The 27,345-nt window shown below is 39.8% G+C and overlaps 1 long non-coding RNA gene across 2 annotated transcripts in view; it reads left to right on the top strand.

Moving 5' to 3' along the window:
* LOC119018756 overlaps positions 1 to 27,145 on the top strand; it is a 45,184-nt gene extending 18,039 nt beyond the window's left edge. The window contains exons 2-3 of one of the 2 annotated variants that reach the window (XR_005074843.1): positions 22,825 to 22,896; positions 26,638 to 27,145. This is a non-coding gene — a long non-coding RNA (uncharacterized LOC119018756). Of the gene's footprint in view, positions 1 to 22,824; positions 22,897 to 26,634 lie in introns of both variants that reach the window. The other variant, XR_005074844.1, reaches the window with a different exon arrangement.
* Positions 27,146 to 27,345: the final 200 nt, after the last annotated feature.

The raw sequence follows: 27,345 nt of genomic DNA, 5'->3' as shown, positions 1-27,345 counted from the left end.
CAGGCAGCACCCCACCACCATCCCCATTCCTAAAACTGATTTCCATTATACGCAGGGCAGCTACAGATTCTTTGTCAGTTAAAGGCAATGCCTTAGATAATGATTGTGCCCCTTAAGCTGTCACACACAGGAAAGCAAAGATTTGTTACACTTCTACAGAAAGCTCAAACATAAATTCTCAGCATAGCATTGTAAAGTATTGCAGCTTTAGAGGCAGTGCACATTAGATTGGCTATCCACTGCACACAATATCCATAAAACGGAGAGGAACATCTGAAGAATATGATATGACCGGTGTGCTAAGCGAGTGAGATGCAATCCGATTACAGCGATCACACTTTGTTTCACTTTGTCATGTGATAAATGTGTAGAACACTGACTTCTAAGCTAAGCATCTCTTACATAGAAAACGGATACTGAAGATGGAGAAGTGCTACTTGCAGGGAATTCATTTTCACAGATGCTGCACCGTTTCAACAACACACAAGCCTCTCCTTCAAACATGGGATGATGGCTGTAAGACCCGTACGATAATCTAAAAACAAGGACTTACGTTGTCACCACCGCCACAACTATAAATTCAGTCAGACAGACAACTACAGCTATATCTAGAGGCAGTCTCAGACTGAGGCTTCCAGTGGTAAAGATTACAACCACTCAAATTGTGTTTAGTTGGCGGCATGTCCGTGTGTATGCCCTGCAGAGGGATAAAAGCGAGAGAAACAGTCAGACTTTATGAGGTTGGGGCACCCATTTGATGAGCACATTGATTGAAGTTACACAGACATGCTTGACGAAGTGACAACTGCCTGCCACTTTCTACTGTTTTATGGCAGTCAGTGATGGCAGCGGGACAAAAATGGTGAAATTCCTCTCAAGTTTCTGTAATACCCCATACATAACTGCCAATTCCTGCTTGTCAAACAAATTCCTACATGTGATAAATCAGAAAGCCAGCATCAGTGGTTACGTGGTCACACCACTTGTCGTTGCGGCCTGCCTCCCTTCTGTCTCGCGTGCACGCTGCTTCAGAGTGACATGGTTTGAGCCACTGGGTCATGCTAGCTTGAGGATTATAAGCTAAAGTAATTTAGTTTCCTTGACAACAATGTGGAAGTTGAGCAAATGTGGCGACAGTGCTGGATTTCTTGTGCTGGAAGGAGACAACTGTTTTTTTCTTCTTCTTTTTTTTTTTCATTTGCTTTTGATTCGCTTTTGTTTAACGTACATGAAATTTGATGTTGTGTTCCACAGCACTGGTGATTTCAGCTCACTGACTTGTTTACTTGTGCAAACTTTTAATCGTCAAACTAAGGGTTCAGTTGCATGTGCAGCATGTGAGAAAATGTGACAGACACATCATCACAATGAAGCAGAAGGTGTCAACATTAACTTTCATCTATTCATCTGAACGCTGTTTGTTTTTTTCCTGTCAGCAGCGGCAATTATATATTGAAGGTTATGAGTTTGTCCAAACACAGATCCAGGCAGACATGAGGGAAAGTACACGCTCAGATTGCATCATTAATGATTAATCGTCTTACATGTGCAATCCACCTGCATGTATGTATTTGCATGTGCATGTATGCCTTTCCCCATCTGTGCAGCAGCGACGTCCCATGAGACCTAATTTGCAAAAGTTGTGTTTGCTGTAAAAAAAAAAAAAAATACAGATCCAGATGGCTATTTCCACGCGTTAGGAAGGATTTGTAGAATTTGCTGGACATGATCTTTTAATGTACACAGGCAGGAGAACATTTTATATGTATAAGTGAGAGAGTGCATATGTGGTATGGTAAGAAACAGCACAATGGGAAAGGACAGTGCTCAAAACCATTAGAAAGTGCAATAAACTTAATTGAACATGAAATTAATTGAGTCCATCTCTCTTGCCTTAATCGCAGGATAGTCACATGCATTTTTTATGGGATATGACTTACTGTATCTATGTATAATATTCCTAGTCATCTGCAGCTCCAGGAGCTAGCTCCTGAAGATGACGGTCACTCTACTGTGGCCTCTTTGTTTTCCTTTAAATTCTGAAGACTTCGCTATATTAAAACTCATGTTAGAAACACCATGTATTTTGTAATGGCTCATTGTAGTAAACCTCTAGACCCTCAACTGAGTGGATCAGCCAAGGGGCCAGTGTTAAAAGAGTGCACTAACGATTGTGTTTGAAGGACCATGAGCTCCAAACAACAGCTTTTATTTACTTTTTCTCTTTCCTAACTTTGAACGTAACTCTTGTTTTATGAGTGTGATACATCTCTAAAGTAGCCAAGCTGATGAGAGATTTATACTGCCCAATTAGAGTTTGTATAATGGCGCTGGTGCATTATGTTGTCATAGCCTTTTCCTAATGTGGCTGCAATTTAGAATAAACAAAACACATCAAACTTGTGGGTATTTGCACAAAAGTAGGTTATAGTTGGATTGCACAGTATGTGACTTCAAGTAAATAGCTAGTACAATGACTTATGTAAATGATCAGTTTTATGCAAATGTGCCTTGCTGCTGTTCATACTCACAGCTGTGGTTGTAATGACGTAAAATGTTCTGTGTTCTGCTTTCTTCAGTGGACTAGACTAAAAGCTACTCCCAGTAGTTATATTCTCTTCCTTTTTACAGATAATCTGATGTTGCTTTTCACTGATTAGATTAAAAAAATGCACATTAAATTCATCACTATACCATATTCCTTTATACTTTTGTTGACAGTTGAATTTACTGTACTAAGTCTAATAATTGCCCATTTACAGAAATCTGTCATTTCATCAATTGTTCAAATCCGTGGCTACACAACTGAGTAGATCCATACTTAACTATTGCCTATTGTTACTGTGACTGCTTCCCTCTGTGCGACGCGGCTGTCCTTTTTTCAGTCGAACACCTTGTTATCTTGATTGTGTGAACCTGCCCCTAGCTGAAGTCAGCTAAAACATTAATTGGACACAGAGAAAAGTTCACATTCCTTCCAGCCATTCGCTGCGCACCTTTCCATTATTTATGTTCCCTGATGTGAGGAATTCCCTTTGATAGAACCAATCAATGAGTACTTTGAACACTTTCTACCCAAGGAAAGATGGCGAAGACGCAATTGAAAGAGCAAGAGAATAGGCAGTCCGAAACTCTGTTTGGCCGATGGTACCAGTGCAGGCAAATTGAAGAAAAAACCTCAGTGTACGTGTTGACTTTGATCCCTGCTGAGCTACCTGCAACCCCGGACTCGGAGTGTGGGGCAACTTTACAGAACTCCACTTAAAGCAGGCCCATCCTCCACTGTTTCTCACAGTCATGTGCAGCACCATAAATAAATTTCACCATCGAGCTAATAAGATGTTTTATATATATATATTGAATACCATCCGAGTTATACACGTGAAATCTGCCCTAACCTCGAGAAATACAGTATAAATCTCCCAGCAGGATGTTTCCTGGGCAGAAGAGAGCACCAGTTTCTAAAGCACAAGCACCACGTCACATCCAGCCCTGGTGAAATGGCACTTTAGTCTTCCGTCCTGTCTCTCTCCTCATGTGTTCCATCTAATGAAGGCAAAGTGCAGCAAAAAATAATCATAAAAAAAAAAAAATAGAAAGAAAACAATTCCCAATCCTCAGTCAGCATCATTATTCAGAAATATGTCTCTGTTTTGATGAATTCTTGGGCTTGAAAAGCTTTATTTACTTGAAAGCAATTCACAGCCCTCAATACTGCGTTATGTGGACTGTGCTAACTGAGGATCCAGACTCTCAGTAGCCTGTTGTGTGAGCGCAGCCATCAAAAATTCTCTTTTAATATCCTTTGCAAATAAAACATTGTTTTTGGTTAGTTTTTGAAGATCTCCAAGTCTCTGTCTCTCTCCTTCCAGTGCTCTCCAACTGATGCAGCCTACACTTATTGATCATCTCACTAAAGCATTCCCTCTCGAAGCACAGCAAGGACAAGAGCTCATGATTTAAGGATAAGAACTCAGTTTTAGTTCCAACACATGTTTCTTTTTATTTTCCCAGAAAGCACTGTCATGGAACAATTCAATGAGATTTCTGTGTGATGGCTGTCCATGAACACACACCAAACAGGTGAGAGATGTGCGCGAGTAGCTCAATCATGAAAAGAAGAGCAAAAGAAAAATAATTAAAAACAGTTGCATCGTCAGTAGTTTTCGGTACTGAATGTCCAAGCATTTAATAGAAGCATTAAATTCCTTTCTCCTTTCTCATTACAAGTTAGTTTTCATAGATTTGCCTTCATTTTTTGATGACATTGTATTTACTGTCGAGATTTTTGGAAAAAGTGACTCAATGAGCAAATCAGATAATCATTTTGCACGCAAGCTCAGAGTTTAACGCAGAGTGCAGTATCTGCTGTGGGGGTCTCTCGGTCAAAACAAGAACAAAAGACAATTCGATGATGTTGTGAAGTAGTGTGGGATCACAGGAGGTGATGTCTTTACTGTTGAACAAGAACTTTCCTAGTGTGGCAGCTGGATGCCAGTGATCGTGTTGTGGTTGAACTGATCAGCATCCTGTGAGGAACTACTGGCAGCTAGAGACGGCAGCTACAGGTGTGGTTTAGGTGTGAGGCCCAGCAGAAGAACTGCGAACCAGGGAATTTTATCAAGTCTGATTCATGTTTTGTTCAGTCATGTTTGCCAGCGTTCTCCCTCACTTTATCGTGTTACATCTAGTGGTCCATTGTTTTCCTGGAAGTAATGGCAACTAGAAGGATAAAGGGGATATTACATCTTTTACAGGAGATAAAATGAAATGCTCCATTATCTTGGTTTGATCAATACTGGATACATTTTGGATAAGAATGCAACTCAACAAAATACACAGGGACCTTAAAGACAGATTATCTAAACCACTTTATATTTGGAGGTAAAACTGAAAGTGACATCAATTATAATCCCACATTGCACAGATTAAAATTTAGCAGAAATTGAAACGGAAATCAGTAAAGTGTGATGGACATTTAGAAAAAGGCAGGCAAAATACCTTTTACTGTTGGCCTAAGTTTTCTCTTTCAAATAGGTAAACCTAGAGGTTTATATAAACACTGTCTGATCCTCTCTGTGTTTGTTTGTTGCTCTGTAAGGCTTCTTTTTTGGAGCTTCAGAGGGGTGCTGTCTTATTATTATCAATGGAAAGATGCCTAAACAAGAAAGAGATGACCCATGTTGTGGTTAACTGGAATTAATCTTTAATGATCCTTTTTGTACATGAAGTAATGTCTTTTCACCAGCCTGGCCTCATCAGAAAAACAAACATATAGGTTAACTATGAAGGCACATTATATGAAAACCTAACCAAACTGTGACTGTTCTGAAAGGTTCTGCATGCCTGGCGCTGGTATGCTACAAGGGTCATGTTGTTATGGGAACAGTGATGTCATTTTTTGGAGTCACTGGCAGTCATCCCATCCAGCTGTTTAGGTATCAGAATGTGTTGTTCTTCACATACATAAAGTACATACATATGTAATTGACACAACTAAACTAGTTATTTTAACTAGAGCCAGGCTTTAGGTTGGCCTATATTAATGTCTGATATTGGCTTATCACACATATTCTGGTATTGCCATGCATTTTGTTTGATTCATGAAAGTCAATTTGTCGTGAATTTGGCAGGAGATTAAAAAAAAGTTGATGCATTGTTAGCCTTCTTCCAAATATTCAATTATATGATGGACTGGAATACTGTCCAGTCTGAATATCAACTGTCCACTGGTCTATTATCAAATAAAAGATATTTCACTACTCATCCAAAATGCTTCGTTAGAGACTTCTGTTGGCTTGTGGAAAGTGGTTGTAATGTTTCGGCGTTTTTGGGGGGTTTTTTTACATGTAATTATAATGTCCAGGTGTTCCAACGGAGACCTTGATTCTGTTCTCATCAGTGTAGCCTCTGGTTTCCATCTGACACTACTGGAAGTGTTCAGACCAAAAACCAAAACAAGAAACATTTTTCAGTGAACCTACATGCATGGTCATGAAGAGCAAACCACACTGGGGTTTGAGTCTGCAAACTGGGACTGCAGCTGTGTAAAGATAGAGTCATAATCAGACTGGCGATTGACTGATGACTGATCAGGAGCGACAGGAGAAATCTCCGGTGGGCCAGTCACTCTGTTGACAACTTGAGCAGCCCATTATACAAAAACAAGAGCAAGAGCGATATGCCGAGACCCCGCTTTGATTATCCTAGCCCCAACGACCCTCCCCCGTTCTTAGCAGTCAGGGGACAGGAGTGCGTTAACAGGTGGATTCATTGCGGGCTGGTTGTCGAAAGCTGGTCTTGGTGAAAATGTCCAGGGCTTTTTTTTTTTTTTTCAGTCCCAGTCACTGGCTTCCCACCTGTGCAGGAGAGAAACACCTGGACACGTCTCTACCACAGTAATAGATGTATAAATCTGCATTTGTGTGTCCTTGCTTTCACATACAGAGATGAAATTGCTAAACAAGAAATTATCTGAGAGATACTTAAAATGGACGTGACAATAAGACTTAATTTGTCGCCAAAATGAATCATATGTCAAGTTAATAAAATCATAATGAAAAAGCAGGAGCAAATTGTAATAACCTGTTCAATTAGATGTGAAAGGTTATTGTGGTATACACTCAACATTTTTTATTATTTCGTGGAAAGGTTATTACTTTTAGGGTTTGTGGGATTTATATTTCATTATATGATGCTTCCGCATCAGATGCAGCTCTTATAGTACAACTATATATAGAAAGAAAACAGAAAACAGGTGTTATCTCTGCAGTGTTGCAAACGCTTCCCCCACGTCTCTCACCACTACATTCTATGTCTCATGTTTAGAAGCAGATCCGAGAGGACTTCAGGTGGCTTTGCCGTTGTAATCCTCATATTAGTGACACTTCATTTGAGCCCCTCTCACTAATCTCAGGTAGCGGTTACACTTAATGATTCTCCGGTGCCCTCATTCTGCTTAAGTAAATGGGAAAAGGGGAATGAGACAGACAAAGAGTCAGAGAGACGGAGGAGAGGAAAGGGAAGAGGTAGAGAGAGAGAGAGAGAGAGAGAGAGAGGGTGGTGTGTCACTGAGCAGGGAAACAGTGCCATCTGTTGATGCCAATGAGGGACAATACAATGCAGCAAAGACACAGATTTAAGGACAACTTTTTTTTTTTTTGCATGTGTATACCTGAAACACACCTTTTACATTTTTACAAAATCGCAACCGAAGCTCATTTATTCTAAGGCCTCCTCTATGAAAACAAATTTGAAAGGAATACATAGAAATCACATTCGTCAGCTAGAATGGAGCAAAGAAAAAAAAAAAAGAGCTGCATATGGCAGAATGGAAATGAGTCACCAGTGAATCTTTTTTAATTGATCAGTCTCTTAGCAAAGCAAAGGCAGAGGGGGGAAGGAAAACAAACACTCCAGAAATGTTGATTTGGAACAGACACTTCAGAGAACAGATTAGACTATCTAATTATCATCTTTGCCTTCAGATGACGCCTTTGATGTGAATGTGACTGCAGAGCCTTTCCCTTCACTCTGTAAATAATGAGAATTCTAATTAAGGGATGGAATAATCGGGGGGCTCATGGCCTTGGTTTGCTTGTTATTAGGGCCGCTTAAATCCTGGGGGATGGACGGCGGGCATTTAGAAGGGCAATGTGGAGGGATGTTTGTTGTGTTTTTTCAAGGAATTAGAAGTGTTGGCCGATTTACTGGCAGGCTGGCTTTTATGTTGTCAGTAGCTATGGAAGGGAATGTCAATCATCTTAGCTACTGAATAAAAAGGATGTTGCTGTAGGTTTTCAGCAAGTAGATTATGGCTGTATAGGAGCGCTGTTTGCGCTGGTTTTAAACCAGGGTGATGGGAACTTTGTAGCAGAGTATTTTTCCCTGATCTCACCTCTATTCCAAGTGATTAGTGTGTCTCATTAAGCTGTGCTTAAGTATTATCAGTGTAGAGAAATCCAAAGACTGAGATGTCATATTTGAAAAATACTTTTTATGGGTAAAAGTCAATTTGTCGCAAATTAAGCAGGAGAAAACATTTCATTTCACCCCCGCCCCAAAAAAGCTGATACATTGTTAGCCTTCTTCCAAATATGCAATTTTATGATGATGGATTGGAATACCGTGTAGCTGAGTATCAACTATCCACTGGTCTATTATCAAATAAAAGATGTTTCACTGCTCATCCAAAACGCTTCATTAGTGACTTCTGTTGGCTTGTGGTGAGTCTCAAGTATTTAATGGTTCTATAGAGCAGATTTTTAGATTAATAAATCAGCAAGCCACTATTTGCTATGTCAAGATGAAGTGGGTTATGGCATCCTGAGCAGAGGCTTTAGTCGTACTTCCCGTGTGTGCTGTGATCCAAGCTTCTCTGTTTTTTTGTTTTGGTTGCCGGGCTGGCACAGGCATATATGCACCCATATGCCAATATCCCTAACCAGCTGGTTTTTCTTCTCAGTGCTTTAGGAACTTGATGGGTATGGGATGTCACAAGCCACAGTCGGCATGATGGCAAATCAGCTGTCACCAATATTAAGACTTTGTTGTGCAAATGTTGCACCCGCTAGGTGTCGCTGAATGTCATATATAGCACCTTTAAACCTCTGTGGGTCGAATGCAGCAATGCAGTAACTAAATACATCCACTTGAATACTGTACCGAAGTACTATCTTCTGGTACTCATGCTTTTACTGAGTATTTCTGTTACTTTGAAATACTATTCGGCCACATTTGTAGACAAATGACTGACATTGTGTATCTGGAGCTAATTCCAATACTGATATTAAGAAGTAAGAAATTCTAATATCGATGAATTGGCTGACACACAGTACACACTTGTTTTTGAAGTGATTACTCAAATATGGTGATCAAACCCTTGAAATAAATGAATGAATCAATTGAGGTCGAATATTGTACAGTTCACAATACAATCAGTCAACAGAAACAGTAAACTTAATGTGAAATAGAATAATTATAATTCACCCCAAGCATTGTTTTCTGCATGTGGTTCTATATACTGTACGTCCAGAAAGTTTTCATATTGGCAAGTCTTGACAACTTATACACCGTTACTGATAAATCTGTGATAGGTCAATATAGATGGATAGTATCTCATTTAATTAGATGATAATTTTCATTATTAATGTCATAATTTAAAACATATGACCAGTTTCTAAAATATGATCATTTTTATACCTTAAACTGCTGAACTGTGCATGACGTCGCCTAAATAATGTGGGTAACTATAAGATTCACCTTGATTTCTGAAATGTTTAAACATCAGTGGGGTAGGGTGATGAGTGAAAAACCTTCCTTCACTATAATTTATATCGTGGTATTGATATACTTTACTCTATGTTGAGTCTACCTTGAAAGAACATGAATAAAATATGCAGATCAGGGGAATCACTGGCAATAAAGCAAATAAAATGTGTGATTGATCAAGGTACCTCATCTCATCACCAAGAAAGAAAACCCTGTAAATTCACTACACTATTGGCATGCAGTTCTCCTGAACTACTTTTAATACTTGAAGGCCATTTATTTTCCTTTCAATACTGCTGTACGCAGCTTAATTAAAGTTTTGAATACAGGGCTTAAATCTCTCTTTTATCTTAAGTAAAGGGTCTGAATATGTCTTCCACTGCTGCGTGGTGGTGGCTGTCAAAGTCACACGGTAGTCAAGTGAGAGCTGTTTGAGTCACATGCGTAAGTGGATGACCTAAACTAAACGAATTAACCTTAAATCAATTACCCCAGGACCTCATCGACCCCCTCATGTGACACCTACATGTACATGTACGGCCTCTTAATTATTAAGCATCTTGAATGAATCAAGAAAACAACAGCTCAATAGATACAGCACTCTAGTTTCAACTGGACAGTTTAAATTAGGAGAGCTGACTTGAATCAGCAGTCAGATAGATGAGAACAAAATGTTTACGCTGTGAATGAGCCAGCACAGAAATCATCAGTTTTCATCCCTCGTGTCTGTTATAGTCAGTTCTGTTTTTGTCCGTGTAAATGTTTCCAAAATCTAGAAATAGAGATTTCAGGCCAAACCTGTGATGCCATCAGCATTTAAAGCCTCAGGCTGCTAATTTGCATCCCTTTGCATAAGAGGAAGATGCCAGTGATTTTGCAAGCCCATCAAATTTTTTGACTTTGAACAAACATAAGCATTATTTTATAGAAGTGATATGAGTCACAAAATGTGCTTGTGTTGCAATCATGTCAGCCTCACTGGCACATTATCCATTGACTTTAACGATAACAGTTACAGGTTTAAGGTACTATTCTAGGTTTGTGTGAGGTTCTTCATAACCGCGAATATGAAATTGAAACAGACTGGACTGCAGAACAAATGTTGGAGAGGATGTGGATTTGGTCTCGTCCCATGCAGCCTGTTCGAGCCACCGTAAAGAACATAACTGGATTCAATATTGAGTTTACTTGTGTCTCCCTGCTCAGGGAACATACCTAAGGAACTGGATATCAGAGTCAAATATTTACTCTGAATCGCTCTCATGTTAGCAAGCAAGAAGGCAAATAGAATTTGTTGCTTCGTGAAAGAACCTCTGAGCCTGCAACATTGGACATGTATGGCATTCAGTTTAGGATTACAGAGAGAAAAGTGTATTGGTAAATGTATTTGTGAAACTGAAGTGAATGTGAATCAGGGCATACTATGTTTTAACTAACAACTCCTGTGTATATCTTCCAGTGAAATCATTATAAGGAAATGTTATTGAACAGGTTTTGGTGAGTTTCAGTTATCATGATATACAGATATACAGATGCCTCAAATAACAGAAAATGTGTCATCACTTTTGTTCAGTCATTATTGTTGTTTTAACTGCCAACATGACGTTACATTCAGCCTTGAAATGCGTAGGACTCAGCCATGCTGGGCATCGTCATAATTTGACTCAATCAATAAATGAGGGAGCTCAGATCTGGATAACTGAGAATTCGTTATGAAAAGAAACTGTCGTGATTTATTCATGACAAAGATGTTGTTGCAGTTGCCCTGTCGTTTGGATCTCACTGTGTAGAATTAATTATTCCTCTGCAACAATTACACTACATTCATTTTTTGGTGCGTTTCTCATACGAACACAGATAATTGATAAAGGCGTCAATATTCATGTCAGCTCTGCGATACAGAAACATAATCTGTATGCATGTAACAGCATACACTGTGTTGTGCTGTGTGCTTTTTTGTTAAAGCTTCCACACAGACCACTGTGTTTTATTCATGAACTCTCGTTGGTCATCGCTCATTACACAAGTGATCAACAGTGCCTGTTGTTCATGTACTGCTGTACTTAACAAGTTGTCTATTTGTTTTACTCTGGATCTAACAACAATGCCTGTTGTTTAAAGATACCGCTTCTGAATTGAAACGAGGTGGACTCTCGTTCCTGTAAACGGCATACTGAAATCAATCTTGTGCTAAAGGAATGGGTGGAAATAATGGATACGGATGCTTGCCCTGATTTTCACTGACTCTGCTACTGAATTGATTATTAATATATACTTTATGGATGTAAAAAATATTTGCATTTTGCATTTTTACTTTGCACTTACAATTTAGTTATATATGATGAATAAAATGTGTAAGAAGTAAAAAGAAAATCATTAGCCATTTAAAAGTGGAACAGGCTAATAACTCAAAAAAAAAAAAAAAAGCCCCAACAAATGTGTCTGTTTTTGTTATCAAGCAGAATGCTAAATGTGGTGGAACTATCTACAAATTAAAGCTGCCCTCATCAATAGTTTCCCTCAGCACTAAAGCTTTATCTTTTTTAACTTGTTGTTTTGCTTTAACGACCTGCAACTTCACTGTTTGGTTCACTCTCCCTGCTCTCATTATAGTCATTTCCAGCTGCAGCAGGCAGCTGCTTTCTGAAATCTGTCTGATAAAACCACTGTACACTACCTGCCCAGCACCAAATGGCAGACAGACAAAGTTGGCAAACTAGCTGGTGAAAGTAGTGGAGCACTAAGCAGCTAAAGAACCAGACAATTCCCTCGGGAGTAGGTGGCGACATAACTACAAGGAGAGTGAGTGTTATATTTACACTTCATCTGAAGTATGAATATGATTAGATCTGTAAATAGGCAATAGTTTTCTAAAATGTACGGCATATCAGCTATATAAGGTGTTATTATATCACTGATGTGAACCGCCCCCAAGTTGCTAAAAAAAGTCTGTCAGGTTTTACATTGGAGAGCAAAATGAGCCTCACGGTTAATTTTACTGTTGTGTTCTGTTGAATCCCAAACAAACAGAATCTGCATAGAATTCACACAGCTTTAACTGAACCCCGAGGGTCACCCTGAGTCATCAGTGCTGCAAAAAAAAAACTATGCCAGAGTTCAGCTGGCAGCCCTCATTTTTCTGAGAAAAACAAACGAAAAACTTAAGCCCACACAACCCGATCTGTTTGTTACATTCAGTCACAAGTGTGTTTGAACCCAGAGGTCTTTGGCAGCTGCTTTCACCGAACTGTGCTAACGTGGTTTAGGCTTACCGAACCGAGCTGGGACCAGCTGCAGACTTGTAACAGTACAGACCACGGCCACTACCATGACACTACCACTGGTGCCTCGGTTTGCTGATGAAGACAACCAGGTTTACATACATTTTGAGATGAGACTACCTAGTATATCAAGCCATCTTAAGAGGTTCAAACTCAAAAATAATACTTGAGAATTGCTTTCTTTTCTTTTCTTTTCTTTTCTTTTCTTTTCTTTTCTTTTCTTTTTTTCCATTTCTGTAAACAAGCAGACAAAACACTACTAAATATGAATACAGTGTACATGGTATGCAGGTGCAACTTATAACCCTCAGCGACATCTACATTTTTTTTGGTCCCTCCTAACCCAACCATCATGTGAAGCCTGCACATACACTGTTTGGTAGTTCATCTTTCCTCACTTTGTTTTTCATATTGGTGCTGTGTCTGCAGCTGTTTTTACTTAAAGCATCTGACAGACACCGGCATCCTTGCAACTTCCTGTTTGATAGTTCAAGCTAAACATGTTTTGTATTTTATGCTGAAGAAAAGGCTTCAGTTTCAAGGCTTCCTTTAGTTTCATCTAATTTTGTGCTTGGCGCCACCGGTGTAAAATATATATCAATGAACAATTTAGAGTTGCTTTTAATGATTATTTTGTATATTTTATGAGATCAAAAATAGAAGCAATATTAATATTAAAAATAACATTACCAATTCAGCCGAGCTTTTTACCAACCACCCGAGTGCTTTTTAATGCAGCTTCCTCTGAATCCTACAAATGTCTGAAACTCTGCCTGGAAGATGTTGTACTCGTGTTCCACAAGCTATTATATTTGGTGTGGTACTATGTGGTAGTGGAAAACAATTTAGAAAGCCACAGACAAGTGTGTGCTGCGAGTGTTCATTTGGGCTGAGATGGCAATTGAAACAACCACCACATATGGGCTGTCACTCTAACGTTCCTCAAACAATCCAGTGACAACTCATCCTCTCGGGCAGTTGTCACCTTTGAAGTGGCTCCTCATCAAGACAGAATTTGTCCTCCTGGAATGAAGGTTGTCACTTACAACGGCTTTACTGCTTATTACTGAGTAGGAAGTCTGTGACGCCTGTCAAAATACAGGGTGAAGAGGTGGACATGGTGCCATTCTACAAATACCTGGGGGTGCATATCCTCAACAACAGCCTGGACAGGACTAATAAAACATATTGTGCAAGAGGATATTGTTCTTTACACCCAACACTTCTATAAGCAGGGGCCAGCACACTGTTTTTGGGAAGGAAACTGCACAGGAATCATGCTTACAGGATCTCAACCAAATTTAAGGAAAATAAATAAAGTTTATATTGTCTTGAGACACTGGGGATGCAGGAGAGACGAACACTAAACCAAATTCCATCCTCAATAACATTTCCCACCCCCTCTGTGGTGATATTCTGCATCTCATTCAACACCCAAGTGTGCAGCATGAAGGTCTCTTGGTGCTCATTCGTTCCACCCACCAACAGAATGTTTCGTTTCTAAATGGCCCTTTAGTCTCTGCAAATGGGAAGGTGTTGAAGCAGGCCGTCTGTACTGACCTGAAATAACCAAATATGCTGGCTAGTCCTCTGCAACAACAGGCTCTTGACTAATCAATATATGCATGCATTTTCCTTTCTCCACTGGACATAATTCTGAATAGTAGACAGCAGAAATTACAGGTGGCAGTCCAAAGAGCCAAACACAACCCAATCGCCTGAATGAATGTTTGCAAATGTGGAAACCCAGTATTATCTTTATGTTGCAAAATTGTGTTTTTATAGGATGTTGTGACAAGCTGTTTACATGGTCTTAGACTTGAAAACATTGTGGTTTAGGTTAGTAAAAAGGTCATGTTTCAGCTGGAAATGCCTGCTTTGGTGACCACAGACACCACAGGACATGTCCAAAGTCTTGTGTAAACAACTGCTTGGTTGTTGTTTTTTGCCACAAACATGGCTGGAGGTGGCCCTGACTTCTCGTCACAACTGTCAGTTCTTTTGTTGCAACAAACACAGCTGAAAATTGTCCCAAGGTCTCCTTAAAAACATCCAGTGGTGTGTCACACTTATAAATGTTGAAATAATGTCTTGAACTGCAGTCAGTAGCTTAGTTGCCTCCTCGTTGCCTTAACTCCACTGCAATCCTTTCCGTGCAACAAATGGTAAATTGGTAAATGGACTGTATTCATATAGCGCTTTTCTACTCTTAGCTGCCACTCAATGCACTCGCAGACTCGCACACACTGATGAAAGACCCACCAGAAGCAAAGTGGCGTTCAGTATGTTGCCCAAAGGACACTGAAACATGTATTTCCATTTTTTAAGTAGTAATCAACATACACAACACATCTTTGGTATCTAAACTCTTATATATGTCTTTGTAAAACTCTATATTGCCATCATATATATCGTCCTCCGCTGTGTTTGTTTTTGACATCTGTTCATATAGCCCCCCTCACACCTGTCTGTATTGTATTTGGGTCTCTAAACCTGTTCTGTTTTCTGATAAATCCTATTACTTTCGCCGCTGCCAGGTTCCACATTCCCCATGGGGTTGAGTGAAGTTTCATCCCAAACAATGATAATGAAGCCTTTCAACCATTTTCACTAGATTTAAAAAATTGTGTTTGTGTCTCTCATTTATAATAGTCTTTTTAAATCACGTTTCCTCACAGAGAGATACAGGATTTAAGGAGATTTGAGCAAAATGTACAATTGTCTGTCTTAATTAAAACAATTCATTTTTTTTTATGAGACAGTAGTGATTTTGAAACACCCCTGTGGAGACGCATGACAGCCACTTATACTGCATTTCATGGTTTGCCCTCAGGTCAGAGCTTTGTTTCTTGTGGCAGATGGGGAAATGAACTAAATAGCAGTTGAGAGATTTCTTTAAACCCACATCATTCATCTGATGAAAAAGCAACTGTGCTGCTCCCATGAGGAGCCCCCAGACTGTTTGTCAGCACTGTACTATTAGTTCAAATTGAAAAGCTGTTGAACGTCTTTGTTAAGTCCATGTCACTTAATAAAATTGCATCCACACCAGAGTCAAGAGTCATATGTTAAATGTGTCTCGTGATTTATATTCTGTTGGCTCTAAACTGTTATTTCTGCTTGGATGAATGAAGTTATATTATTAATAATACAAGTATAAAAACCAAAGTCTGGCAATTTCAGCTGAGCTGAATATAGCTCCAGCATGAATCCCACATGGCCTGCCAGGCACACAACTCCAAATGTGGCTCACCGCAGTGCACTGGGGTTCATTGCAAATCCATTAACTTTACAGGAGAATGACTTTAGATCGGAGACAATAATTTAGTAAAACTGCAATAGTGCTGATATATTCTTGCTATTTGAAAAGTAAGTAGAACAAAGTAAAATTAAGTAGAAGTAAGTACATGAGCTGGAAATTTGAAACAAAATATTCTGTTAAATGATTGAGCTATTTCCCAGAAACTCTCCTGCAACGGGAGTGATGCAGTTTTTATGAGAATTGTGGCAGTCAGGAAAGAAGCTGTCCTTCACCTGTTGTGCGTATTCCCTCCATGCCTGTGACATATTCTACAGATAGAGACTGTAAATTAAAACTGTAGTGAAATGCTGGCATGATGTCCATATGGCTGCTTACAGGTTGTTTTCGGGATGATTTTTGCTGAGAACCATGCGCGTGTCACGGTGGAAATAGGCAAGACTTCGAATCTCTAGATGATGCAACATATTGACCGTGTTTGACACCCAGTCAAACCTGGTAACATGACATGAAAAGGAAGAGGTAACGCCATGCAGCAGCACAGCACACATATCCAGTGTGCCCAGCCTGTTACTCTCTGTAATGTTACTGAAAAGAAGCACTATCAGGTGCCGGAATTTGGCAACAATTAATTTAATGTACGTTGGCATGTACCAACACAATGCGGTTGATACCGTTAAAAGCATCAAGTTCTCAACCCGACCCTGCTTGTGTCTGGTAACTTACATCCCTGACAGCAGTCTGATAAACAGTAAGCTGATGATAAATGTCTCTAACTCCAAACTTAAACTACTTCAACCTCCAAACTGTAAACTTGTTGTGTCTTCACATTAAACGGCAGCTTACTGTTCAACGTCTCACATTCCTCTGAACAGAGACTCTCAGTCAGTTGTTAGTTGCCTTAGCCAAACACACTGCATATTTCTGCTGCTCACCGGCTGCTATCGGCTAACTAACTGTACTCCTGCCCTCCTAATCAGCAGTAAATATATGAGATGTCAGACCAATAAGCTGTTTCTGACAAGGGGGTTAAAAGGATCTTCATACATTGATTAAGTCTTGCTCTGAGTAGTCGGTGCATGTTTCAGGTAGATCCAGTCTGGATATTCTCCCTAGCTCTGATCAGAATATGGTTACTTCTTGCCTAAACAATAATACTGTAATGCTAAACTCAAAACTGCAGTCCATAAGCCAATGGGTGACATCATGGTGGGTTTAAATTTGGTCAACATGATTTAATGATGCTACAAAGTACAAAACCTAAAACTGGACTAAGTTGCCAATATGCTCTTTGAACAAAATGATTTAAGCAAGTCATAAGCAGAGTAAAGGTCTGAAATAACTGAAGCGGAGCTGCAGACTTGTATGAGATCACTAAGGGACCAGTACATTTTAAAAGACACAGTAAGTAATTTTAGCAGGAATTCCTAATTGCATTATGAAGACGGTGACTACATCCTTGATAGAATTAGCCATCAAACCCTCAAAAGATTCATCCATCTTTCTGTCAGCCGTCCTCTAGGACATCAGGACCATGATTGGATAAAGGGGGGAAAAATGTAACCCGCCCTGTTGTCATTACCAATCCAACACTGGCAGGTCTATTTTTACTTCAAATAATGAGGAAGGAAGTCGGGTAATTCTGCCTTGATCCTTCTTGAAAGCCTAGTGGGGGTTTGAGCCTGTGTAAAGAGGAAGAGGGACGTCTAATGGTTTCTTTAATGTGAAGTTTAAATATATCTCTTTCAGTGAGACCTTTAAAAAAAAAAAATGTACTGATGAACAAGTGTGAATATCATCCTGCCCATTTTTCAAAGTCTGGATGACATTTTTTGGCACAGAAACTGTTGATAGTTCTAATACAGTGTACCCAAAGTGTCACATTTTTTTTGTGTGTGTGTGTGTGTGTGCGTGTGCATTCTTTGAGATTACAATATGCAGTTTATCACCATGCAGAGTTTCTAAAGAAAGTAACCAGCATTGGCAGCAATAATGTTTTCAAGCAAATTATACCTGACAGATCAAGACGCTTCATCACACTGATGCAGGAATTTAATTTTGCTGTAAGCAGTCAGCAGTGCTTCAATTACAAAACAGCAAACAATAGCCCAAAACTCCCAGGAAACAGGATCTTGCCCAATTTGTCAAATTTGTGATCTCAACATTATACCACTTTTCCCAAGGAGAGGCCTATTATGTGTTCTGTTGTCGTTTGTTTATTGTGTTTGTCTGTTCATTATGTTTGTTTGTTTCTATTATGGTAGCTTTTTGGCCAAGCTTACTGTATGTGTGTGAATACGTATTTATTTTTTTACGTTAAACAAAGCACTAGTGCATTCCTAACATAATAAGTACTCTAGGAGTCTACTAATCTACTGCTACGCTAGCAGCTCTGAGAGGCTGGACGTGCTAGTGTGCCTGCAGTGGCGATTCTTAACACACTTGTGAAGAGAAGGTAATATTGTTAGCATGTTAGGTTGCATTTTTATCATCTTAGCATGTGAGCCTGTGAGGTCTGGCCAGAATGCTTTGACGTTTATACCGTCGCCATAGTAATTGTTGTCTAAATCACCATGGGATGTTGGACATTTTAGTTGGTGCACCGAGCTTGACCCTCGCTGTCGCTGGCAACTTCTCAACACTCACTCACTCATCAAGTTGACTTAAGTGATGTTGGTTGATGCAGTATTACTTGTAGTGCATTATTACTTATCCCTAAAAGATAAGTAATAATGCACTAGAAAAGTGCTCTATATATAACAGCTCTATATCATTCTGACGCGTGCTTATTAGTATTGTATTAGAATTGGGCAAATAAACATTTTGACCTGATGATGAGTCGTGGGATCTGCCACAATATTTGAATTTATTAAACTATGGGTGACATGAATCTCTACCAAAATGAATTGCCATTCATTCAGTCGTTGTGGAGACTCCGAAGGAAAAAAGGAAACTTAATGGCTGCGGTAGAAGTAAAGTCAGGGTAACGCTCAAGTCATTAGGATTCCTCCTCGGGGGATCCATATGGTATTTAAGGGAAACTGATCCTATAATCTTAAATCTAGACCAGAGCGGTGGACTGACTGACTAACATTGCCCCACCTAGAGCCACGCCGCGAGCATGGCTTTAAAAACATCTGCACGTTTCCCCGTGATGACTATTCACTTTGCCCTCCACACGCTCCTAATTGCTACCTCAGTTTTAATGTTTGTTGTGATGCGTTGGGAAAAGGAAGATAAAACCTCGCAGAGAGAGAGAGAGAGAGACTTGAGAGACAAACAGAGTGAGACGGAGATTATGCGTGACGTCTCCACCCCGCAGGGCGGTAAAGCATATCGAGGGGTTGGCTCGACTGCACTGGGCAGCTGCTGTGGCGTAAAGATGTGCCACCCAGCCAGACACACAGATGTAGAGTAATGAGTCATTGTGTACTGGAATTTTGTCAAACGCCTTCATCTCTGTTTTGCTCCCTTGTTCCCTGTCTGCCTCTCCCTCACCTTCTCTCTCTTTCTGCATCTCTCCACGTAACGTGTCCCACTCCTCAACCAGACTTGAATTTGACTTTAATGAGTGTCGCCCCGTGCCTCTGCTGGTTTCCATTTGAAGAATGGCACTGACATGGTGTTCAGATGAGCACTTGACTCTCACTTGTGAACACATGGTATGAAATAAAGTTTAATAAGGTCAGATTACACAAAGCAGCAGCAAAGGGCAACATTTGTAAAGGTCACAGGCAGGGGTAGAAAGGTCTCAGCATGCATCTCAGTAGGGAGAAAATGCAGAACAATATGACAGTGGGTAACAATGAAGGACAAGAAAACAAAGTGTCTGAAAATGCTGCATTCATTTTAGATTCTCTCCTTCCCCCGGGGCCTCAAAAACTATTTGATTCAGAGACCAAAGTCTGTCTTTTGCTAAAATAAGTAAGGTTTATAGAACCAATCACAATGTTTGTTTACACTGACTTCCAGGGTAGAAAATCCCTGCATCACATAGCTTACATAAAATTGAATTGCATGTTTGATTTTTTTTTTTTCATATAATAACCACATTTCCACGAACAGTCATGGACATAAATTACCCGTTGGACCACAGGCTAAAAAAAATTTCAATTGATGTTGAAATGTCATTGTTGGGTATATTTAATTTATCCAAGAAGCTAGCAGGCACTGTAAATGAAATAAGCACAGCAGCAAAGTCACATCTCCAATTCTTGCTGAACAGAAATGTACAATGACTGCAACATAGCGCTGATTACGTCATTTAGAGCCAGATGCTGGGCAGTAGGATCAAGGTCCTGCCCGTACACACTGGCCTGACTCAGCTGCAAACAAGGATCAGCTGTCATGCTGATTTCACCCACTTTTTAGAAGTAACTGTTAAAAACAAACATCTGAAAAATGAAAACGTGAACATACAGCAGTCTGTTAAGAACAACCAAAAATAGCAGAAACAAGCTCACATTCCCATCTGTGCACTCAATATGGTATAGGGTATATGCCATATTGACATATTACATGTCATGTCAGGTTCATATGACATGTTTGTGACCTGACTTTCGTATGTGGGCATTTATTCTGGTGATTGACCTCCGGGGGTGCCAATCTAAATGTTTCACTCTTGAGAAGATGACAAGTTGTCTATCTTTTTATATCTCGCTATTCAGACCACCTGTTTAACTAATATCTTTAAAATATCTTTAAACATTAACATGACAGCTAAACATTAAAACAGAAACGAACAAGTCTGCTGCAAATCAGTCAGTAGTTGTCTACCCAGAATTGACTGTTGTCAGCAGCACCACCTCACAGCAGTTCAGTGTATTAACTTGTTTCTTGCAGAAAAGTGAATCACTATGCACAAATTTACAACAAAGACGCATAAGACTTCAGATGCAGCCCACCAATGTTGATGTTGTCAGTGGTGGAAAAGTTATAACCATAAAACTACCACAGAGGCACTCAGAGAGCACAGGCAAGCAGTCAAGGCCGATGCCAACAGTGCACTCTGAAATGTATGAAGTCTGCAAGCCAACCACTACATACAGTATGTCTGCATTTCCTCACTGCTGTGGTGATGTTACAATTGAAGTGTTTGAAACCACTGTCCCGAGTGCTCCGTAATGACTCCCTTCTGTTGAAAGTTGCATTCAGGCTACCCCAGAGGATCACTGGTACCTGTGAGTGTGGACTGCGATATAAAGATATTGTATTTCTTCACTTGACCGTGTTTTTTTTTTTCACTGTTGACCTTTACTACCGCCTATTGGATTTTAAGATGTGTGGCATTTATTCCTCCAAGGCCAAATGCCTTATCTTGCAATTTTATGAAGAAAATAATCATTTGTGTATACGTCCTCTGATTTGCTCCAGTATTCAATGGGTTCGTCCCCGGGCTATGCTACACCCTTCCACCAATTTTAATGAAAGTCAGGAGAGTGTGTGTGTGTTTTTTTTGTTTTTTTTGTTTGTTTTTTTTGTCCCCTAATCCTGCTGACAAACAGAAGAAACAAACAAAACAAACTGAACCAAAAACATTACATCCTTGGCGAAAGTACAGAAAATTGACATGCAATTAATGAATAAACACACAATCATTCTAATCGTAAAGTATAATTGCATCTTTTCCATAATCAAGCAAACAGAGAAACATGATGGATGTATCGTGTGGTCAATCAGTGCTCAGTAAAGAATTAAATTGCATTCATTTGTACAGTAATTCATTTTGTGTGTCGGCTGTGCACATTACTCTGTTAAAATGCCATTCATCCATGTAAGCAAACAGAACCTTTGGTCTCTCTTGTGCAGTGGGTGGATGAATTTGGGCCACTATTCACTGACTGAATTCACGATATCACAGCTGCCGGGGCTGTCAGTCAATAAGGAAACTTTTTCAGTATACAGAGGAAAACGGTTATGATCTAGACTAAGATAGATTTTGGGCTAAAAAAGCAATTTGAGCAAGTCTTTGTGTGTGCCAAAAAAAAAAGAAAAACTACTGAATTTCCACAATTATTAGGTCTCTTTGAAGTTCGAAGTGATCAGGTTGACATCACGGGCAGAGTTTGTGCAGATGAGAGGGGAAAAAAGAAAATTACTCAAATTCTGGCACAGATATTTTGACTTCAATTTTCAAAGAAGCGCACAGATTTCATTTGTGCTGAAACTTAATTGAACTCGATAAAACTCATCCACACAATATTACTTTCAACAGTTTTTAGAGTCAGTTAATCATTTAAGTAATTTGTTAAACACTGAAGTCCAGACATTCACTTGTTCCAGCTTCTTCTATGAACAGGTCTGCTCTTTTGTGCATTTTGAATCACTGTGTTTTGGATATCTTTGGGTGCTGGACTGTCGGTTGAGGCATTTGTCAATATTATGACATTTTATAAAGAATAAAAAGTAAAAAAGATCAGTTGATTAAAAAAATGCATAAATCAAAAGGACAATAAAATACATCATTAGTTCCAGCCAGTTCCAGGATTGAGCAGCGCAAACTATATGGAAATAACAAATGTGGGGTCTTTTTTTTTTAGCCCCACAGTTGTTCCTTTCATCCGTAACTCCACATACCTCTTCCCACCCAGCAGCAGCTTTAGTTGGAATTGCAACATAACACAAGTCTGTAGCCAAACATGTTCCAAACTCAGAGACAATGCAGTGTGTTATCACCGGCGACAGTGCCATCCGCTGGCTGGCTGGGCCGATGTGTGGACCCAGAGTGGCTGGATGTGGAGGAGAGATAGGGCCCTCTGATAGAGCCCAGGGCTAAAGAAGAGCATTGTGTGCTGCTAAACCACAGGCCCATGGTGTTGTCTTAGTTATGCATCAGAGAACTGGATGAGTCTTCTTCACTCGCCCAATTTCTGCTCTCGAATTCCCTCACTGTCTCTCACATCCTGCCAGTTGCCTTATTTAGTCAAACGTGCAAAGCTATGTATGCAGCCTTAAATAATGAAGACTGGTGGTTGCTGTCCTGCATCCTAAACACTGGTCTTGCTTTCTTTTTAGGCGCCCTGATGTGAAAAGTTGGAGACCTAATGGACCGGATGCTCGAGCGATGTGGGGAACGGTTGATTGCTGGTGAGGTTCAAGTGAGGAAATGTTTGAGACTGAATGACACAAAAGATTTTTAAGGGGTTGCAATAAGTCAGGGATGAAATAGGGAACGACAAAGAGGCTTGCATTGATTGGATTACTCAGCAAATCACAGAAAGACAGAGGAAATGGCTCAGAGATCTTAGTTTAATAGTATTCTTTCAGACAGGCACGAGCTAATCATCGGAGAGTGTGACCGACTTTGAGTTATCACCCCTTTTATTGTATCAAAATTGATCACATTATCTCCCACCCGTCTCTGTACATTCATCTCTGGTGAAAGTGGTTGTCCAAAGCACATAATGGACAGATTAGAAGAAAACCTCTGTTCTGGCAACACTCAATATTTCCCCATTAGTGTGGTGGCCTCTGGGATTAGACCTTTGCCACACATTAAAGATGTCAATACTGCTAATATTGTTTTTGGAGGTCCTCCACCTTCTTAGAGCTACAACTCGTGTAACCAGATCTGTTTGAGAAGATCTGTTGAACAGCTCGGAGACTGGCAGGAGGGAGACCTATAGTTCTCACCTTCTTTTTTGAGAATGAAACCCTGTGGGATTAAATGGATAGAGAGTATTTTTCCTCTACTCGTGATGTACTACCACAGAGTATTGATTCACAGTGCATGTCAGTATCTGATTTAATACACACAAATTAATCCAGTACACACTGGAATGAGAGATTGAATTTCACCAATATTTCACAGGAGTATTTTCTGCAAAATGATTGATCATGTAATTAATTTGTACAATTAAGACGGAGCCAGGGTGTATTTTAAATCCATATTACAGATCGAGTCTTGAGTATGTGCTCATACAAGAAAACACAATATACTAAACAGAGGGCAGACAAAAACAACAGATTTTTGAGTGTGCTGTGGGAGGACACTGGTGTTCTCCCACAATGCACAAGTGCACAAAGGAAATGTAAATGCACACACCATTGAGGGTGGTGGTAAAATTGCTTTATGCACATCCTATAAAAAAAAAAACATAACCCTTATAGTTTTCAGAGATTATTTTATTGCTGATATGTGTGAGTTTAATTGGCAGTGACATTCAAAAGATGCAGTTTAATTGACATGCATCATCACATTATATCCTCTGTTGATGTAATATATTTAATTGGTATATGTTGATTTTTTTATTTTTTCATTTTTCATTTTTTTTGAAGGGAAAGCAAGGCAAGTAGTATTCATGCTCAGGGTTTGGTCTGATTACTTTGAAATGTAGTCAGTTTATAATGGTAACTGTATTCCAGTAAAGTTACAAAAAGAGGATTATTAACAGGATTATAATTTCAAAATAAAGAATGATATACTAGATATGATAAGAATGATACTAGTCTGTAACCATGCACATGAGTGAAAATTAATACACATATATGTATTTCTTATGGAATACACACGTAAAGTAACCCTCCCAACCCTGTCAGTTACTACCTACCCCTGCACATACTGTATTCAAAAGGAGGTTTTGACACCTGAACAAAACAAAGTACATTCAGAGGATATATAGCATCAACGCTAGAGAATAAAACCATTTTTAAATTGTGGGTCTTGGTGAAAAAAAACCCACAAAATCATGGAAACAAAAAATAAGTGTATATTTGTGATGTGTACTTGCACAATGGATCGTAAACTGTATAGAGCTACTAAGTACTGTAGTATGGGTTTGTGATAACCAGTGAAATGAGCAATGATGCCTTTTCACCACAAGAGAGCACCATTGCACTTCTTCAGAGCATAACAAGAGCATAAATCCAGCACTTCTGACCTACAAGGTATTCATGGTGTGGACAATATATCAAAACATGACCTAAAGTGGATTCAACTAAAGTACTGTATCTACTGTAAATCAACGTGTGATTAGAAATCAATGAATTTTAAATAACTTGCTAAAACATTTCAAACACGGTTTTAATACACAAACCAAAATGTTAAAAATGGCCTCCATTGCCTGTTCACCTGGATTGATAATCCAGTGTTTTGATTATCGTTGCAGATTTTGGGAAAAGTTTGTAAAAAGAATTATAAGAACACCAACAGTGTATATTTTCGTCATGAATTTCCCACATTACAGCCAACCTTAAGACCATTTTCTTACAGTGCTGGCTCACTGGTAACTGTAGACTGAAGCACAGCCCTCAGCGCCATCCTGTATGTAATTTCAGTGGTGAATGAAAACACACACTCCTGCGTGTGTGAGAACGTCCTCTCGGTGCGGCGGTGCTGAGGTCATATCCATTGGGATGGCCTGGCGTTGTGCGGACAGGATGAGCAATAGAGCCCTACTTTCTGTTTCTGAGTTAGATAAATACCTCCATCCGCCTTGCTAGAGCATTCACCGGGGACTACACAAAGACCAAAATCAGCAATACATAAGCATCAATAATTAAGCAGCCACACACAGAGTGAGAGCATGAAGGGAGGGTGGGGTCCTGGACGGTGCACAAGGTTGGCTCTGAAGTGATCCTAAACACCGCTAATGTCTCTGAAGCTCGTCACAGAGGACAAAGTGGAGCAGGATGCATTTTCTTTTAACTAAAGGACACAGTTTTAATGCACTGCAGTGTCTTTTCCTTTGTCTTTGTTTTAGTTTTGAATTGTGTCATCCATCCCTACAGTCACTCTCTCTCTCTCTCTCTCTCTCTCTCTCTCTTTCACTTGTTTCCTCTTGTTTCTGTTTGCTGCTAGTTCCTATAGATTTCTCTCAGACGACTAGACGTGCTGGGTCAGACCTATCCTATGAACACCCCATGACCCAACCTGGCTCAGCCTGCGCCTTATCATTTATTAATGGGAGCCACTATCAGCGCAGTGCCGAACAAACCAACAGTGATGTCACTGCTTTCATTTCTTTCAGTGTGTTGACTGAATGAAACGATCATCAATTGGAATGATAATTAAAACCTTGAAAAGTATAAAAACCCTTCTCAAGGATTCTGTGGCAAAAACAAACAAACAAAGCAAGAAACTATATTTGCTTCCTGGTTATACACACAATGAACAAAATCTAGCCAGGAAAGGTTGAAAAGTTTTCAGCAAACACTCACACACACGTGGTGTTATTGTGGCAAGTCCTCGACAAGTCTGCAGGCAGTTTTATTTTGGAAGGAAAAGGGGCTTTGGTGTTATGTTCCTGTAGGGGCTCTGGGACAAGTGGAGGTCTAGGATTTCTTCCAGTGTCACTTTGTCCTTGTGGAGTTTTCTATCCCTCGCTGATTTCTTTTTTTTTTTTTTTTTTTCTCCCCCTATCTTTTGTACGTCTCTCAGTAGCCCACCAACAGGAATGGCATTTACTTGTGTGGACTGCATAGAGGATGAGTTTGTGCTGTGTCGGTGTCCCGAGTGTCCACCGTGTCATTTATGATCGGGCCACTAGGGGGAGAGGTAGCGCTGACACAGGAGATGTGAAACAAAAGTGAAGGGTGGAGAAGGGAGCGATGAGGAGAATGGGAGTACCTGAAAGAGAGCGAGCGGAGGGAGGGGGTGGAGACGGCTTAACCGAGACTGAGAGCATGTCTGAGGCAGAGAGACAGACCTGATGTAGCAGATAAGGAGGGAAATGTGAGAACTGTAGTGGGAAGAGTGTAGACAGACATAAACAGCAGCAACAAGAGACACAAAGTAAGAGAAATTGTTTGTCCCCAGTTTGATGCCAGTGTGTGTGAGTAACCTGTGTTCTCCCTCCTCCCTGTCTTTTCTGGCGTCCCGCTCAGCAGTGTGTTTCCATTCAACGGGGCATGGAGAGAGTGGTGACCTAAGGGAGACCCTGTAATTATCCTCTGTGTCTGTGACAGGCCCGGATAATCAGTCTCACTGGGAATACTGGCAGAGATCTGTGGACGAGTGATTCTGAAAGACCCTAATCCTCAATGAAGCTCACTCGCAGCTCTAACACTGCTAGCCGGAGTGCTCTCACAAGACGCCTTTTCTTGACACACTCACAGGTCACCGTGTGCGTAATCCCTCACGTATTATTTTTAAGTCTCTGTCTATATTGTATTTCCCAGTCCTGATTGCTCAGGAGCAGATGTTTCAGCACATTGTATTTTTTTTTTCTTTTTTCTCCAGCAGAGGTTATGACCATGGAAATGTAATAGAGCAACAGGGTGAAAAGCTGTCTAAAATTACCCTTTGTATCAGTATATATATTAGTTTAAATGTTATATTTTTATGGTTATAGATTTGTTTGTCCTGTTGAATATAATGAAACTATTTGTATCAAAACTTTTCCAGACTTCTCTTTCCTGCTGTGTATTTTGCAGCGCCAACACGCAGTGCTCAAAGCCATTTAGGTTTTTTTGGAGGGTAAAAGTTAACTGATATGGATGTTTAGACCTTTTTCCATAAAAACCCAAATTGTCATGACATTTCAAGTCCTAACACCATAAGTGGGCATCTATTTTGTTCACTTCATAGGCAAATAT

Source organism: Acanthopagrus latus, chromosome 4, assembly GCF_904848185.1.
Source record: "Acanthopagrus latus isolate v.2019 chromosome 4, fAcaLat1.1, whole genome shotgun sequence".
NCBI lineage: Eukaryota > Metazoa > Chordata > Actinopteri > Spariformes > Sparidae > Acanthopagrus > Acanthopagrus latus.
This window is presented reverse-complemented; position numbering and strand designations above follow the sequence as displayed.